A 19,138-nucleotide genomic window follows, 5' to 3' on the forward strand; every position below is an offset into this window, starting at 1 on the left:
CAGAGATTCTCATCCATCTGCTGTAGTTTGATGAGGAAAATGCTGTCTTTGTCATGGATTTTTAAACAGAGTCAAGGAATCAGGGCTGGGAATGTAGCCTGAAAGTAGAATATTTACATAACTTATGTAAGACAGTAGATTTGGTCCCAGCAGCATGAAAGGTTAAAAGGGCATCTAAAATGTTTTCTTACAGTAGAAGAATGACCCAAGCATAACTTCCAAGAGCCTGTGTTTCAGCATATAATTACTACCTCCCGCATTTCTGTGTGATCTGTCTTCTGAACAAAGGACTTCAGAAGCAAACCAGAGATCATGGTTGAGTATTACCCAATAAACACGAGTGATCACCAGTTATTTGACTCTGGAACTGACACTAGAACATCACTCCTCATCCAGGGGCTGTCCCCACTGCATATTTTATCACTGGATGCGATATATGACTCTAATATTGTTGGGCATAATTTCAGAGTCCTACCATTCTGAAATAGAGAAAAATTCAAAGGCTCTGACAACACAGTGACAATTAACAGACAAGTGAGCATTGTACTGAACTATATGGCTATGATTCAAAAATGTCTTAGTGTTGTGTGTATCAGTTATCATATATTATTTAAAAACTTGAGTCATCACACATATCACATATCCCACAAATATACACTCTATATACATATTTCAGTTAAACATAGATTTAAGAATCTAAACAGGGAAGTAGAAAAGTCAACAGGCATGATGTGATCACTGCACATTAAAGTTGTGTTTTAAATTACACTCTGTACCTAACAAATATACACAACTAAAATAATGATAATTAAAATATTAACTTAAAATATTCTTCTATACATAATCTACAAAAATGATAAAAAATGGTTAGTATCAACTTAAACACAGTTTTAAATATTATTTACATGTTTAAAGAAATTAAAAGTGTTAATTATAATTGATTTTCAAAGACTAAAGCATTAAATTAAAAAAAAGTCAATAGAAAAATTTCCCTTTAATTATATACTATCTATGAATAAGAACTATGAATTTCAGTAATGAGGCAATGAATCAATGGATACAGGGCCTGCTGCACAAACATGAGGACTTGAATTTAGATTCCCCAACACCTAGATATTGTATGAATTGTGTGAGACAGGGATAGAGATTGGAGTATAACTTAGGTCTTGCTGATCAGTGAGTCTAGAAGATTCCCTGATCTCCAAGTTTAGTGATAGACTCTGTGGGATAATGTTCTTGTACACTGTAAATATTTGTCACTTGCATTAGTTTAAAAAAAAACTGATTGGCCAGTAGCCAGGCAGAAAATACAGGCAGGATTACCAGGCTAAGAGAATCTATCACCAGCCAGACACAGAGGAAGCAAGATGAGAATACCTCAGTGATAAAAGATATCATGTGGCTAAACACAGACAAGAATTATGGGTTAATTTAAGTTGTAAGAGCTAGTTAAAAATAAGCCTGAGCTAATAGGCAAAAAAAAATGTTAATAACTTACATAAGCATCTGTGTGTTTCTTTGAGACTGAGTGGCTGTGGAACCAATTGGGACAGAAACTTCTTTCTACAACACTATCTCAAAAAATATGATACAGAGTGATGAAGGAAGACACCCAATGAAGATCACTGACAGCCAAATACACACACGTGCCCAGGTGACACTAACATAGGGCTACAAATTTCCAGGTTGAGATCCTTATTCAGCCTGCATGGCCACATTAAATTTTCTTCTATTTTTTTAATTTATTAGATTTTTTTAAAAAGAAATACCAATCCAATTTTCCACTCCCTCCCCTTCTCTTATTCCCTCCACATACCTTCCCATGCCACCCTACCCCATCCAATCCATCCATCCACAAGGTTAAAGCACATTGCCTTGTGAAAGGTCCAAGAACCTCCTTATTATATCTAGGCTGAGCAAAGTAAACATCCAAAGAGAAGAGGATCCCATAAAACCAGTACACGCAGTAGGGATAAATCCTGGTGCCACTGCCAGTGGCCCCTCGGCCTGTTCCATCCATGTAACTGTCATCCACATTCAGAGGGACTAGTTTGGTCCTATGTTTGTTCCTTCCCAGTCCAGCTGGAGTCGGTGAGCCCTCATTAGCTCAGGCAAACTGTTTCAATGGGTGAACCCATCCATCATGGTGAACCTCCTTGTTCATGTTCTCATTCCTTCCACTCTTCAACTGGACTTTGGGAGCTCAGTCCAGTGCTTCCAATGTGGGTCTCTGCCTCTACCTCCAACATTGGTTGGATGAAGGCTAAATTTTTCCTGAATAATTGGGAGAAAATACAAGCATAATGCTTAGTTTCTCTTGGTAAATTTTCAAAACTTAACAAGATAAATAATAGCTAAATAGAATCTGATATGCTATTGTTGTTAATCACTTCCACCTTCACTATAGAATCACTATATCCATGTACACATATAATTATATACTGTCCAAAAATACACACATGACATAAAAATTGGCTTTGTTGTTCACATATGCTAAAGTTGCAGTAATACAGAGATGATTAGCATGGCCTCTAAGCAAGGATACTATGCAAATTTGTAAAGTATTCCATAAAAACATAGCTTTGTTAGATGAGTTCTCTGACAACAGGAAAAAAATCAATACAAATATATTTTACATATGTCATGTTCAAACAGAAACTTAACATGTGAATTTGTAGTTTGAGTTGGTTTGACTTACCAAGTAGCTAAAACTAATATAATAGGATTCTTCATTATTAGTTTTTACTTTCCATTTTTATCCTCTTGGTTTCTTTTTCTAATTTTATACGAAAGATTTAAGAGTGAAATGATGTGCACAGTAGTGTGTGTGTGTCTGCATGTGTGTACGCACGTGTGCATGTAAAGAGAGAGAACCATATCCAGAATTCATTTTCTAAAGTAGTTCAATTCAGTTCAGAGACAGATTTAGTGAATTACAATTAAATAGTTTTCAAACAATTGCTGTTCTGTTCTGTTTTGTTTTCCATAAAAAACAATTCTTCAAGTAAAACAGTTGCCTTTAGCATACTCCAATATCAATGTATTATTCAGCTTTATTGCTGTCTTCATGTCGAAGAAGTGTCAAATGATTTAGCAAGAGTATTGACATCACTTAAGGCTCATCAGCTCTTACCTATTGATGTTAAGCAGCTCTTAGATTGGAATGCTAATATCATAGTATCTTTGCTATAAGAAACTGACTCATTATTTACTATTAAGTTGAGAATGCTTCTAAATCACCTCCACATAGATGCAAAGCATTGAAATGATAATCAATATGTATATATTAAAATATATAAAAAGGGGAAGTAAGCCATGGACCATTTTAAAACACTGTGACTTAATATTGTGTAAAACTAAATTAAGATAATATTTTTTCTTACATTGTCTTAGCTTTGTGTAAATTATGATCTACTGTAACAACTATCTGCCTTGCATCAAAAGTTGAAGGAACAAATGTGATAAGTGTTCCATATCTCATGGGGCTCTTTAGCAAATGCTTATATAAAGGATAATTTCAAAATTTGTCAGCCTCATGTTTTAGACTGAACTATTTTTGTTTCAATGTGTTTTTCATGGAGAGGGGAAAAATGCTTAAAGTTCAGTAAGTTACTATCAGACTGAGAACAGGTGAGGGCAAGAAAAATTACTAAACTGTGTTTCAACATTTTTAGTGGTCTCTGAATACTCACTGTAGGAAGTCTTCCCTCGGTGGCATTTATCTATTGATGACTGCACCTCACCATCACACTGCTTATTTCTAAACATATTAATTTCAGCATGGCATTTGCTTTATGAGCATTTGATTCTCCGAGTTAAGAAAACAGCTTAACTTGGAGAACTGATTTGTGAAATTAAAGGTTATTTATATAATCATGAACACAGTGAGGTTTGAGATTCTTATAAGCACTGTGGAATTTTAAGGTTATATGGTGCCATATACTTTGAAAAATTAATTCAAAGTAGTTTAGAAATTAGCACTTTTAGATCCAGTGAAAATTTCATTAACAATATAAATGTGGGATTATGCTCAAAGACATGGCAGAACGCTTAAAACGATATCTATGGAGGATAAAATTGGGTTCTTCATTTCAACATCTTCATTAGATCTAAAACTAATAATGAAAAGATTATTCAAATGTACAAGTATTACGAAGGAATAGTAATAAAGTCATTAAACAGAGCATAAGTGCTTAAAAATCAAATATCAAAATTAGATTAATTTTAAATGGCAAGTACCTTGAAAATAGATTTAGAAATTAGAAATGAGAAAGGATAAAGAATATTAAAGGTCACATTGTAAATACATATATCTAATGTACTATGTGAACATCTCAATATTATATGAAAGTACACTCTGTTACAGCAATAAAGTTGACAGTGTTGAAACATTCTGTGTCTACAATGACCTCACCTCTCTCCAGTACTAAAAATTTCCTTAATGGGGCATCCAATAATGTTCAATAATTGCAGCATATTTGGAAAATAACATTTAAAAAGCATCTTTTCCTTTTAATGCTGTAGTATCATAACTATTGCACATGATTTTTGAAGTCTGGTTAAAAAAATTCTCAATTTTTCGTATACTTCTGAGGGAAATTATCTAAATTTTCCTTTCCATATGTTATCTCAACTCTCTCAATCTACAAAAAAATCTATAATTTAAAAAATCTACTTTGAACTTATTGACAGGGTTCCTCTGGAAGGCAAGTCTATAAAACTGTTTTGTCCCCACCTCCCAGGTAACTGTGTCTATGTCAGAAATGACATACTCTTCATAGTCCCTCAAATGAGATACACAAGTATTAGTTTCCCTAGTTATCCAACACTACTGTTGTCAGTTTGAAGACATCCAGACACTATCGATATTTCAGCTCTGAATATTCCCCAGAAAAGTACCAAGGCCTCGACTGTCACTGTTCAGGAAAACGTTCTGAGTACATTACTTCAATGTGTAGCTCACCAGCTAACCATAGTGTTGAGGGGGTTAAACTCCATTATCAATAAAGCCTTTCAGTTTGGTATGACTTAAAAGTCTTGTGGAGGGATTTGAATAAGTAAACTGAACCAATCATTATTTGAAATTCAGGACTGAAGGATGAAGTTAAAATATTTTAATGAATGGCTATTTGATTAAAAAGTGATATATCCAGGAGTAGGAGTTGATGAGGTCATTGGCAATTGATGGTTTCTTGGGGAAGAAGTGTAGGAAGAGTCATTGTTTCCTTAGGTAGCAGGGCCACTGATGATGCCTTCATCCATACTCAGGCAAGCCACCCTAATGAAATTCAGTGAATCACAGTGAGTCACAGAGTACACCCTTTAGTCCTTACATCCCTACTTGCAAGTGTTCATTGCAATGAGTCAGCTTCCATGAGTAGATTTTTGTTTTTGTTTTAGTCTTTCTGTTTTATTTGGGTAAAAGTCACAAGGGCAGAGGGCAGATGAGATGGGGAGATGAGTGGGATTGGGATGAATGCTGTGAAATTTACAAAAAATTAATAAAAAGTTCAAAAGCAAAAACCACATGAACAAAAAATTCAGTGGATCACACACAAACAAAAGACATGAAAACAGGAGGGAAGGGTGGGCTTTCGAGAGAGAAGAGGTTCGGCAGTAGTGGGATGAGAGAAAGCAATGGAGAAAAGAAATAAACAAAATGTATCACATACATGTATAAGATTATCAATGAATAATCTATTTTGTTACTTTAAAAAAAGAAGTAATGCATCCTACTGAGTGGACCAAAAATCTTTAAAGATTTTAAATATTTACTCTTTAATATCCTATCTTTAAAGTCTGTACTGGGGTGAGAAAAAGCAAAGAGCCTAGTCTCAAGCTAAGACAACCATCTGAAAGTTGACCTGACCACATCTCCACCATTAATACAGATAAGAGTTAAGGGTGATAAGGGCAAGAGGGTAAAACTACAATTCTGCCTAGATGAAACCTTCCCAGCTTTTCCAAATATCAGGGGCAGACAATCTAAAAGGTTAATGCTAATGATACTGACCACTGAAAAATGAGTTCAGGTGCCCCCTCTGCCCACACTCCAGTTTTTATGATAATAATAATAAATGGGTGCACTCTGTAGTTAAACAATTGGGAAATAACAAAAATAATTTACAATTTATGATACAATAATACAAGGGAAAAAGGAAGTGTCCTTTTAAAGGCATAGTGCATGGGGAATATTGAGGATTTCAATCAGAAAGATTCTTGGGCACAACCAACTAGAATTACAAAGACAGTTTAAAATATGTGTATTCAAGTATCATCTGGACATACTATTTCAGAATGTCTTTGTTTTCATTTATATGTCTTGAATTAATATCTGAATACTTCTAATACGCTAAAGCTAAATCAGATGTAAGGTTTTTAGTCCTCATAAAACATAGCATCAAATGGGAAGTATTAATTATTCATATTTAAAGACCCACACAGGAGTCAGGATAATAAAAATCATTTTATATTTTCAGAAAACTGTCAAGAATTTTCAGAGGATTTTCTGGAACTAGCTACTGTTTTTTTTCAGTTTTATATTTTACTCTTTTCTACAAGACCAGTTATTTCTGAAGAAAAATCTCATCACATCTAATATGATTTATTCTAACACCTCAACATTACCTAAACCTGCATTCTTAATCAGAAACAGTGGAGAAACTGGACATCCAGGGTGCAGTCTTCTCTTCCTTTCAAGGAACTTCACTTTCACATCACTACACTGCTCTTTCTTCTGCCATTGAATTCTTTCTTCATATGTTGGTGTGTCTCTAACTCCCCCAAATCCTCTCTTGACATCACATATCATTTGGCACTTTGCCTTGTATTTCTACTGCTTGTCACATCAGAACATCTCTAAAAAACTTATTACAAGTTACTGTTATCACTTACCACTTCCCATTTATTGCCATCTCTTCAGATAGGCCTCCTCTACCGTTACAAAGATTGTCTTCATGAGTCATTGACAGAGCCATTTTATAATCCAATGGATGCTTTTCTGTCATGGTTCCTACACAAGCCAGTCCTCCATTCTTTTTGTTACTTTTCTTTACTCTTCAGAATTTCACAAGTGGATAAAATGAAACACGATCATATCATTCTTCGTTTCCTCCTTACAGCTGCCCCTTTGTCCTCCCTTCAATCTACTCTCAACCTCATGCCTTTTTTCATAACCTACCAAGACCAATTAAATTAGTGTTTGCCATATTTGAAATGATGTGGGATTATGCACAGATGATGAGATGATGAGAAAACTACCAACGGCCACATTCTCAAAAAAAATAATAAAAAATAAAAAGATTGTTTCTCACCCAACTTCCAACCCTCTGGCAGCTACCCCACACATGCAGTTCCTCAGGAAGGTATGGCACCTAAAATGCACCTCCACCGTCTATGCTAGAATTCCTTCATTGTAGGAAGGTCTTGTGCAAGTAATTACAGCTCTTATGAACTCAGGAATAAAATAGCCATGTCATGTCTACAGTGGTTCACAGTCCTCCATCCATCTTCTGCCTTTGACATTCTGCTTCTTTTTTTATTAGATGTTCTCTGAACCTCATTGGGGGTAGTGAATGCATTAAACTCAGTCTCAAACACTTTGACCAATTACACATCCACTCTAACTACAGCTCATTGCAGAAAGGAGCATTTTTGACTGAGATGGAAAGTAGCTCTGGTTGATGGGAGCCTTAACTCAAATTTCCCACTCAGAATTTAAGCATTCACCTTTCTTGTCCTCCTCATCCTCCTACAGGGAGTGGACAAAGTCCTGAAATACTGATGCTGACATGAACACTGCCATGTTAAGGACCCCAATGCCTCAGACCTATGGTAATGCCAAAGCCTACAGCAGGCAAGGCTCAAGAGAACAGCAAAGCCTTCCTCTGACCCAATTACAAAGCTTCAGAAATGACTGATCATTGTGTGCAAACTCTAGCAAAGCAACTTCATTTTCCCAGATGACTGCAACCTAAGACTCTTCTCCTATAGAGACCTCCCACCAAGACTAGCTAATCCCTTATCCTCATACTGCACAAAATAAAAGTGCTGAGTTTTTGGGTGAAATGATAGGTGCCTTCCATTTATGTGAGCACTGCCCACCAGATCCCAGCTTTGCTGTAAGGGTGTCTGTTGTTTCTTTGCTTTGTCATTTTTCAACCCGTCCTTTGTCCTAGTCAGGTTTCCATGATCAAGTTGTGCTTGATCAGCAACTTCCTCCCCTCCCCCTAAGAATCTTCCTCGTCTTCATTTTAGTGTTCATTATCTAAATAGTCTCATCCATTTTCAAAGCTTAAGTTACTATTTACAAACTGAGAGCTTTCAGATTTATATCTCTGACTCTAACTCCTCACATTTGGCTTCTCTACTCTTCACCATTCCACTATTTAAATACTTTTTAAGGCAAAAACGGAAGTCTTTAAATCTTACTTCTCATTTTACCCAAAATAACTACATAAAATTTCTAAGCACATGGTCTATTCCCTCTTCAAAATAACTCCAACCCTACCTACTTTGTTGATCATTGTCACTGAAGACTTCAACCTTGAAAGAATCACTTCTACAGTGGCTGTCTAAATTCTGTGTTCTTCTTATTCCCGCTTTTATTCTTTTCACACCCAAGTAATTTATCAACTGACTAGGTCTATACAAAACATATTGTTTCCCTCCTTAAAGCCCGGAAAGCTTGAAAAACAGCCGGAAAAAATTCAAACTTGTTACTATGAATTCTAAGACCCTCTCACGATCTTGCCATGTGTTTGTCTCTGGGATCCTATCTTTCACTGTTTAACCCTTCTCTTTTTGAAAACAGTGATGTCTTCCCAGGTAAAGAGCATTTAAACTTGTCACACTGAGAGTTCTTCCTTGGATGTCTGCAGAATTATGTCCTTCTCCCTTGGGAAGGTCATGTCTGAACAGCAACTCCTCTGAGCAACTTCCCAGGAGTGCCATCACTAAATCAGTTCCCTACAGCTGAAGCAGCAAGTTCCTGCTACGTAACACTGCTTAAATCTGCCAAGGTATCTATCACAATCTCTAATGATCTTATCTGCTTGGCACTTTGTGCTTAATAAAATATGTATAAAAGGCATCATATTCAAATTATTCATTATTCTAAAAGCCTAGAATATGTCTGGCATACAAAGAATATCTTATCAATGCATGAAAAAGATGAGTGAGTAGATACATGAGAAGTGCAGAGACATAGAGACATTTGCCTTCCACCTACGTGTCTTCTGCTGGGCAGAGAGCATTAGAGTTCCCTCACTCACTCAGAGAAACTAAGTTCACCCAGGGCATGAGGGTAGGGTGAGGAGGCCTGGTGTGCTGGCTAGTTTTATGTCAACTCAACACAAGCTAGCATTATCTGAAAGGAGGGGACCTCAATTAAGAAAAGGCTTTGATATGATCAGATCAAAAAATTTAATTGTAACACCCATAGACATCAGAAAACCATTAAGGAGTGCTGCTCAGAGTGGATTTCAAGGGAAGGAGTTAAAATTCAGGTGATCTGAAGTGAAAAAGAAGACAATGAAACAGGAAAGGTTAAATAGGGCAATTTATTGGAGATTAGCAAAATAGAGGGGGTGTGGGAAAAATATAACCAACAGGAAAGACCTTTGAAAATGTTATACGCATGTAAACCAAGTGTTGTAAAAGCTTCTTAGAATATATACATATATGAAAGAAGTTTAAATAAAATTACTCTATAACAATACCACAATGGTTCTCCTCAATACCAACATTGTTATTTAATTTGTGATATAAAACACCCAGTGCAATGCTTGGGTTTTCTCTTCTGGACTTGTTAATAAATGGAGTATAACTGATAACCAAAACATTACAGGTTATAATGATTGGTCTTGGTTACTCTCCAGAACTTGATGGTAGACTTCATTGTTGAAGACACCACCTGCTTAAGTCATAGGCTATGAAGAAACCTACCTGGTCTCGACCAAACTTTGTTCTTACTGCCTGGAATTCTTGGTGCTGAAAAGTTCTCTTTACACTAGTGGGGCAGTTTCACCTAGCTGTGAACCTTGTGAGCCACCTAATAAATGACCTGGCAAGTTATGACAGGAATGTTATGAAAGTAACCAACCACTCTATGATTTGATTTCAAATTCTCTCCCTAGGACAGAACTTATGCTTGATACCATTAGCTGGATCAAAACTCATATCTGGCTAGATTGTAGGATAAGGGAGAATCTAATTCTGCTTTTATACTAAACAGACTTACTCTAAAACTGCTCCTTAAATTCTTATCATTATATTCATTGATTAACACATCAACCCTCATCAAAAAAGTTTACTTTTATAATAGATAGTTAATTAGAAGACTCAGACCTGGTCAACATGTAGAAAACAAAAGATTTTGGTATGCTCAGCCCTACATGGGACATGTATATCACAATTTCTCTCCCAGGGTTACAGGGATCACTGGAGAAGAGGGAGCAGATAGACTTTAAGGGACAGAGGGTGTGGTTGTCTGCAGTCAAACGACATCTGTTGTATTCGCTGGTCATGAGTGGCATTGGCATTTTATATGTAAACAAACATGCTCTGACTGCATTTAAAGATCTGCACAAGATCAATCGACCAAAATTTCAAAATGAATAGAATGGAGCTCATGAGCCCTGTATTTAGCTAAAACGTATAGGCAATTGATAACTTCTGATGGAAGTAGAGTTAGTTTGCTTCAGGCATGTGGCTCCCCAGAGGCTAAGTATTCTCCAATGGGTAGTCCGACAACCATGCATGTACAGGCAGCATTCAGGGAATAGAAACAACATGGAACACATGATGATGGTAGGGAAAAGTTGAGGGGATAGTGGAAGAATTGAGGGATATATTAGGAGAAAGCTTATTATAGGACTATATAAAATTCTCAAACAATACCATTTTAAAACTTAATGTTTTGCATAGCTGCAGTGTTACTAATTGACTAAAAATGTTTAATAGTGTTTGGTAAGATCTGTTCTATTTCAAAAGTAAGTCTCCTTCCCTAAATGTGGCCTTGTTTTTTTTTAATATCAGAACAAAATGACAGATCATGCATTAACCTTATCACATATTAGAGACTGTTTGCGGAATGAAAACAAGCTGGTCTGGTTTGCTGAGCATGCTATCAAGATGAATGGAGATTTTTAATTCCTTCCTTCGCCCCATAGATCTTCCGCATTTTACTGTCAGTATTTCACAGATGATCCTCATTTGTTTTACTGGCTTAAAGAAGATATTCTGATAAATGTGAAAATGTGAAGGGCACACCCTAAAACATAAATCTAAGCATTATGCCATGTTTATTTCAATCATTGGGAAATTTAGAAAGAAACTGCAGTAGAAAAATGTAGTAAAGAAAAAAAATAAGTTGCAAGGAAATTTCCATAGCTGAAAGGGCATTTCCACTCTGACACTGGGGAGTTATGGAGGGTGAGGATGAATCTAACCACTCTCTTCCAGCACGGGGAGAAATTGTAAAGCAACAGTGACTGAAAATCTCTGAAGAACACTGGAAGAAGGGAAAGGCATTAAAGGCTAGCCTCTAATTGGTTAAGAAAAATAAACAGAGTATAAAATTAGGAGAAAATTCTGGGTAACATAGTGGTAAAGACTGGCTCAACTGTGTCTCAGCTGTCTTCAATGCAATGCGTGAACAAGAGGAAATTCTCTCTAAAAGTAGGTCAGTGTGCTCCCTTATTCTGAACCAACATAAAAAGAGAAAAGCACTTTATCATGGAGAATGTAGAAGTGAAGAAAGCGGCTTAATTGTGCTTTAACACGGCTCTCACTGACTACTATACCAGGAATGAGAACACTAGGACCTTTGGCCTTGATGTTAGATCAGGGTGGTACAGATCACAGAAGAAATTTGATTGACTGCAAATCAATTTCCCCAAAGAAGAGAACAAATGAAGATTCAGACTAAACTCAGATCATCAGTGAACTTATTCTACTCTTGGGAGAAATAAAGGAATAGGTAGAAGAGTTGAAATCCTCAGGAAGAAAAATTTACCTTTGCAACACTTAGCAAACGTGTATAATGTTAGCTATTCTTTTTTTCCAGTTTCTTAGACAATTACTGGGTCTCAAGCTGGTACTGCCATACCATAATCTCTGAATACTGAACATTTGTCTACCCAAACAAATGATGCTAGTTCATATAGACATGTATCTTTGATCTTGAATGAAGTAAAAATTATGACAGATTATGCTAAGTCAGGTTAATACCAATTACCTAACTCAGTGCATATGTCTAGTTTCAGAGAAGAGTTCAGCTACTAAGGAAGAATTTACTAACTCAAAAAAATCTGGCTTCACAATGCATGCCTCATTATGTTCTAGGTCTTACTGTATTTGATTTTCTTTGAGAAAGAAAAGAAAGAGCCCTGGCATCTGTAAGCCAGTGCATCCCAAAACAGGAAGTATAAACAGCCAATATGGCATGAATGTCTTCAGTGGGGTAAAAGAAAGGGATCATGAGCAAGGTGAGGGTACTGTGAGTGTTTGCAGAATCTAATCATGTAAGGCCTTGTCTTGTAGAATTTAGCATTCTCTGTGTGAGTTGAAAGCAGTTCATGATGACGTAAATTAAATTTAATTTTAAAAAGACATATCGAGCTTTTGGATTCAGCAATAACTTGCAAAGATCCAAGAAATCTCCTTGCCTACATTGAAAAAAATAATGAACAAAATAAAAATTCACAACTTTTCATGGAATCATCAGGGAGCAAACCAAACTGCCGTTCTGAATCTGAGTAAAAAGGTAAATTCAGAGTAACAGTTAGTTAAGGCTTTTCCTTAGTATAAGTCCCAGGAACCAGAAACTAAAAGGAAGAATTCCTTTAGTGGGATCATTGTAGAGTACTGTAGAGTAAGTAAACCTGAAGAGAGAATAAATTAACTTAAAGATAATGCCATCAGATATTTCCCAAAGTGAAATGCTAAGAAGAGGAGGAGGAGGAGAAAGGAAAAGAAGAAGAAGGAGGAGGAGGAGAAAGAAAAAGAATAAGAAGGAGGAGGAGAAGGAGGAGGAGGAGGAGGAAGAAGAAGAAGAAGAAGAAGAAGAAGAAGAAGAAGAAGAAGAAGAAGAAGAAGAAGAAGAAGAAGAAGAAGAAGAAGAAGAAGAAGAAGAAGAAGAAGAAGAAACTACTAACTACTTCCGGAATGTTGATATTGTTTTAAAGGGAGTAACACTTTTAAAAACTCACTTTTAAATACTTACCTTCACTACCATGCAAGAAATAATGAGTATAAATGGGTAAAGAAAAGTTAGGAAACCATTTAGGACACAGCTGCAATGGAGCATAAGTCAATATGATTATCCTCATAAGAATGGTGACAGAGTGGGTGAGGATTGGCCTGGAGATGTTTTAAGGTACTTTGACACCTTCCAGATAACTACAGGAAAGGATAGATTCCATGTTATGAGATTACAAGCTAAATTATTTTGCATGTAGACCAACAAGGCTAATGATAGAAATTGCTTCCTGCAAATTTACTAAGATTGAAAATGTTAAGTATGCTAACCATATTAGATGATAGTTCTGTTGTGTGCATCATTTGTAACATTATAATGCATGTCATTGTCACAATAGAAGAATGTAAAGCAATATGCAATCACCTATTACAATAACAGCATTGACTCTTCTTTCCATAACTCTTCTTGTTCATACCTCCTCCATAGATTTACAAGCATTAACTAAGACTTTTATTGCCTGTGTGGGCATCTTGATAAGAGGCTAGAGATTAAGTCATTTTATTAAAAAAGAAAAAGCCATGCTGGTGTCAAATGTTATGGCAACCTCACTTCAGGCTGTACTTTCACCAATCTAAGGGACACTGATTCTGCTATAATTTATTCCACAGTGCTCTAACACTTTAATATTTATGTAGGGATATCAAGCCATGGTTTTGTATTCATCTACTGCAAAAGTTTTAAAATTAAAGTGCACATATTTTGCATCTTTACATTTTCAAAACTGAAAGATGCAACAGGTTGTCTTAAGTGGGATCAATTAGTCTAGTCCTTCAATGTTGTACAAGGAGGGAGGGCCTGCTTGTTTGCCCGGGCCACCCAGCTTGCTTAGCCCCAAAATAACCACACAGAAACTGTATTAATTAAATTAATGCTTTGCCCATTAGCTCTAGCCTTTTATTGGCTAACTCTCAAATCTTCATTTAATCCATTTCTGTTAATCTGTGTATCACCAGCAAAGGTCCAGTATGTCTATCTCCAGAGGCAGATCCATGTTGTCTCCTGACTCTGCTTTCTTTCTCTCAGAATTCACTTCTGTCTTCTCCACCTACCTAAGTTCTGCCCTATCAAAAGGCCAAAGCAGTTTCTTTATTCATTAACCAATGAAAGCAACACATAAAAAGAAGAATCTCCTACACCACTTCAAGACCATTTTGAGAAGGCAGCAAGACTTTCAGAATGTTGTTCACCCACAGGATTACAGGAGTTTCTGTTGCTGTTATCTGATCACACTGAAGAAGCTCCTGATTTTCTCATAAACAATTTATTGTTCTTTCATTAAGCAAAAAATTCTCTGAGTTGTTCTCTCATATTTTCTTAATATTTTCATTTATTCCAAAGTTTTAGCATTTGATCTAAATTATTTTGATTGTCATGAACATTAGATGATTATTCATCTTTACTGAGTACATTTCTGCACTTGTAAAAGGGATGTGGTGTGGGAGAATTGTCTGTATTCTGTCAATCATATTTTAAATAAATGCTGATTGGCCAGGCAGGAAGTATAGGCGGGAAAACCAGACAGGAAGTAGAGGTGGAGCAAAGAGAATGGGAGTATTCTGGGAAGCAGGAAGCTTCCTCCACCACTCCTGCCGAGATCACCGAAGAAGCAACATGTGAGCTGACAGCAACATGTGGTACTGAGCCACATGGCTAACACAGACAAGAATTATGGATTACTGTAAGATGTAAGAATTAGTTAATAAAAAGACTGGGTTAATGGGTCAATCAGTTTATAATCTTATGGAGTCCTGTGTGTGGTTTTCTTTGGGGCTTGCCAGCTGTGGGGTACTGGGTGGGACAGATACCACAACAAGCAGGCCCTCATGTTACAGGGATGTATATGTAAATAACAAAATACACTGACCTCAGGAGTTTTGGTCATCTAGCCTAAACTTTCAAGAAGTTCTCTAAAGGTAAAATAAAAAAAACAATGTAACAACAGAGGCATTCAAATTGTCTCATAACTATGCCTTCCTCACATGGAAAAGTGTTAAATGGACTAGGTCTTTCCATGAATTAAGGTCATGAATAGAAGAGAAGTTATGAATAGAGCTCATGATTCACAGTGGAGATGAAGTAAATGGTAATCTATACCAAAAAAAATTGTTACCAAAAACAATTATGAGCTAATTCATTAATTCGAGGACACTCTAGAAATTAAAAAATGCTCATAATATTTATATTTTTTGATACTGATATATTGATATTTTCAGTAAAAGATTACTATTAAAATAGTAATTCAATAAATGTAGGCTATGTGTTTCTACATAATATTTTCATATTACTAGTTTTTCAAGACTATGTGAGGCAAAGAAAAGAAACTTTTATTACTGTAAAGTAGTCTGATATATGTAGACATATGTTTCTCTAAAATTTTAAGAACTATTGGGTAATTCCTAAATAGTTGCAAAAGAAATAAAAGCCATCCATCTTCCAATATGAGTCTATTTTAATATAATTTTTATCATTGTATTTATGAGTATGCCCTTTTAGAAACAGATTAACCTGTTTACTAGAGGGTTTTTGGAGGGTTGGCTACTTTCACATTGCTGTAATCAAAAATAATATTCCTTAGTGGAAGAAGGATTTATTTGGGATCCTTGTTTTTGAAAGTCTAGCCAACTGTTGTTTGGCTCCAGGACCTAAAGGAGACAGGATAGCAGAGAGACGACAGGCAGAGCATTTTCTTAATCTTGTTGATGGAAAGAGAACAAAGAAAGGGAATACAATACAGGGAGAGACCACAGCATCACAGACAGCATATTGTACTGTTTCCTCCAGCAAGGCCTCACATCCTGTCATCCACTACTTCCAATAATGCTGTCATTTTGTAAATCTATAAAGAATTTCTCCATTCATCATGTCTGATGCACCACACTCACATCCAGAGGTATGTGTCTGTGCCTCACTATACCCCTTAGAAATTTCTCTTTTTAAAAATTTTACATTCTGCAGGACACAGAAAAAGTAACTGAAAACTGCCAAAATAGGCAGAACTGTCTTTGAAATTTCCTGCTTCATGGTAAAGTCTGCTGGATGCTATGAGCCTGCAGGCTGAAGATGGATACCCAATGGTACAGAAGAACTTTGGGTGACTGTCCAGGCAGTGAGATGTCTCTGTCAATTTTAGAGTTTTGGAAGTTTCTTATAATGCACTTCCTATTTACTTAGGTAATATTATATCCTTCTGGAGTCTTTGAAGGAGTTGAAGAATTTAGAGTTATAGTTATAGTTTTCCTTGGTTATGATAAAAGACAAAAGTAAATATAAATATTGTAACTGTAATTCTTGCTAGATACCAGTTATATGTAATTTTACTATGGTAAAGTCTTCCTTTTTGTTTAAACAGGAAAGGGGAAATGTTGTGGGAGGTCCATCTGTCTGTGTGTTGCTTTTCTTGGTTAATGAATAAAAGAAACTGCCTTGGCCTATTGATAGTGCAGAACTTACGTAGGCAGAGAGACGGAACTAAATGCTGGGAAGAAGAAGGATGGAGTCAGAGAGATGCCATAGCTCTGCAACCAGAGATAGACGAGCTTGGCCAGTAAGTCATTGCCACATGGTGATACACAGATTAATAGAAATGGGTTAAATTAAGATGTAATACTTAGCCAATAAGAAGCTAGAGTTTATGGGCCAAGCAGTGATTTAATTAATACAGTTTCTGTGTGGTTATTTTGGGGCTAAGATAGCTGGGCAGCATGGATGAACAAGCGGGCCCTCCTCCTACAGAGCTATATATTTTGTGCTGAGCTCAATTTACTCAGGAGATCTGTCTTTATCTATGTCTCATGTATTTTAGATCCATGTATGTCTCTCTTAGGGTCTTCATTGCTGTCTAGGCTTCCTAGGATTGTGAATTATAGGCTGATTTTACTTTACTTTATGTCTAAAAGTCACTTATTAGAGAGTACATATGATATATGTCTTTCTGGGTCTGGGTTGCCTCACTCAATATGTTGTTTTCTAGATCCATCTATTTGCCCACAAATTTTAAGAAGTTATAGTTTTTTTCTGCTGTGTAGTACTCCATTGTGTAAATGTACCACATTTTCCTTATACATTCTTCAGTCAAGGGGCATTCGGGTTGTTTCCAGGTTAGAGCTATGACAAACAATGCTGTTATAGATATAGTTTAGCACATATCCTTGTGGTATGATTGGAGCATCCTTTGGGTATAAACCCAAAAGTGAGATTGCTGGTTCTTGAGATAGATTTTTTCTAATTTTCTGCGAAATTGCCATAGTGATTTCCAAAGGGACTGTACCAGTTTGCACTCCCATCAGCAATGAAGAAGTGTTCCCTTTACCCCACATCCTCTCTGGCATAAGTTGTCATCAGTGTTTTTGGTCTGGGCCATTCTTACACGTGTAATATGGAATCTCAGGATATAAGATTAACTCAAAAAACATCAATAGCCATCCTTTATACTGTGATAAATTATGTGAGAAAGAAATCAGAGAAACATCACCCTTCACAATAGCCACTAACAGCATAAAATATTTTGGACTAACTCTAATCTAAAACGTAGAAGACCTCTATGACAAGAGCTATAGATCTTTGAAGAATTTTAATGAGGAAGACACTAGAAAATGGAAAGATCTCCCATGCTCTTGAGTAGGTAGAATTAACATAGTAAAAATATAAATCTTACCAAAAGCAATCTACAGATTCAATTCAATGCCCATCAAAATCCCAGCAAAATTTTTCACAGACCTCAAAGAATAATAATCAATATCATATGGAAAAGCAAAATACCCAGGATAGCCAAAACAACCCTGTACAATAAAGGAACTTCTTGAGGCATCACAATCCCTGACTTCAAACTCTACTACAGAGCTACAGTACTGAAAACAGCCTGGTACTGGCATAAAAACAGACAGATTGACCAATGGAACTGAATCAAAGACCCAGATATTAACCCACGACCTAAAAACACATGATTTTTTACAGAGAAGCAAAAAATATAAACTGGAAGAAAGAAAGCATATTCAACAAATGGTGCTGGCATAACTGGATATTCACATGTAGAAGAATGAAAATAGACCCATATTTAATCACCAAGCACTAAACTCAAGTCCAAATGGATCGAAGATCTTGACATAAAGCCAACCACACTAAACCTCCTGGAAAAGAAAGTGGGAAGTACACTTGTATGTATTGGCACAGGAGACCACTTCCTAAATATAACCCCGGTTACACAGACACTGGATAGCAACAATAAATAAATGGGACCTCCTGAAACTGAAAAGCTTCTGTAAAGCAAAGGACAAGGACAACAAAAAAAAAGCGGAATGGGAAAAGATCTCACCAACCCCACACTGGACAGAGGGTTAATCTCCAAAATATACAAAAACTCAAGAAATTGGTCATCAAAAGAACAAATAATCCAATAAAAAAATGTGGAATACAGACCTAAATAGAGAACTCTCAACAGAGGAATCTAAAGTGGCTGAAAGACACTTAAGGAAGTGCTCAACATCCTTAGTTATCAAAAAATGCAAATCAAAATAGTCCTAGGCATTTTTTATCCCAATCACATTCACAAGTAAGAGCAACCGTCACATCATTTAAATTACTTAATATTCTTTGTTATATTTGGACTCCAAATTTTTTAAAACAAATAATTGCAAAACATGTTAGAAAAGATTTGTAACAAGCTGGTTTGAAAATAATGGCCCCCAAAGGGAGTGACACTATTAAGCTATGTGGCCTTGTTGGAGTAGGTGTGGTCTTGTAAGAGGAAGTTCGTCACTATGGAGGCAGGCTTTGAGGTCTTCTATGTGCTCAAGCCATGCACAATAAAACAGTCCACTTCCTGTTGCCTTCTAATGAAGATGTAGCCAGCAACATCTCTGCCTAAACACCTCCATGTAC

General features: G+C 36.2%; 1 non-coding gene and 1 pseudogene across 1 annotated transcript; one reads left to right on the forward strand and one right to left on the reverse strand.

The window, feature by feature from the left end:
• The window catches only part of LOC148117827 (small ribosomal subunit protein eS25 pseudogene), a 44,475-nt pseudogene extending 37,468 nt beyond the window's left edge, over positions 1 to 7,007 (reverse strand).
• On the forward strand, positions 2,472 to 2,576 carry LOC125409839 (U6 spliceosomal RNA). The gene has a single exon (XR_007234897.3). It is a non-coding gene; the product is annotated as a U6 spliceosomal RNA (small nuclear RNA).
• Positions 7,008 to 19,138: the final 12,131 nt, after the last annotated feature.

This window comes from Myodes glareolus, chromosome 25 (genome assembly GCF_982192425.1).
Source record: "Myodes glareolus chromosome 25, mMyoGla1.1, whole genome shotgun sequence".
Taxonomy (NCBI): Eukaryota; Metazoa; Chordata; class Mammalia; order Rodentia; family Cricetidae; genus Myodes; species Myodes glareolus.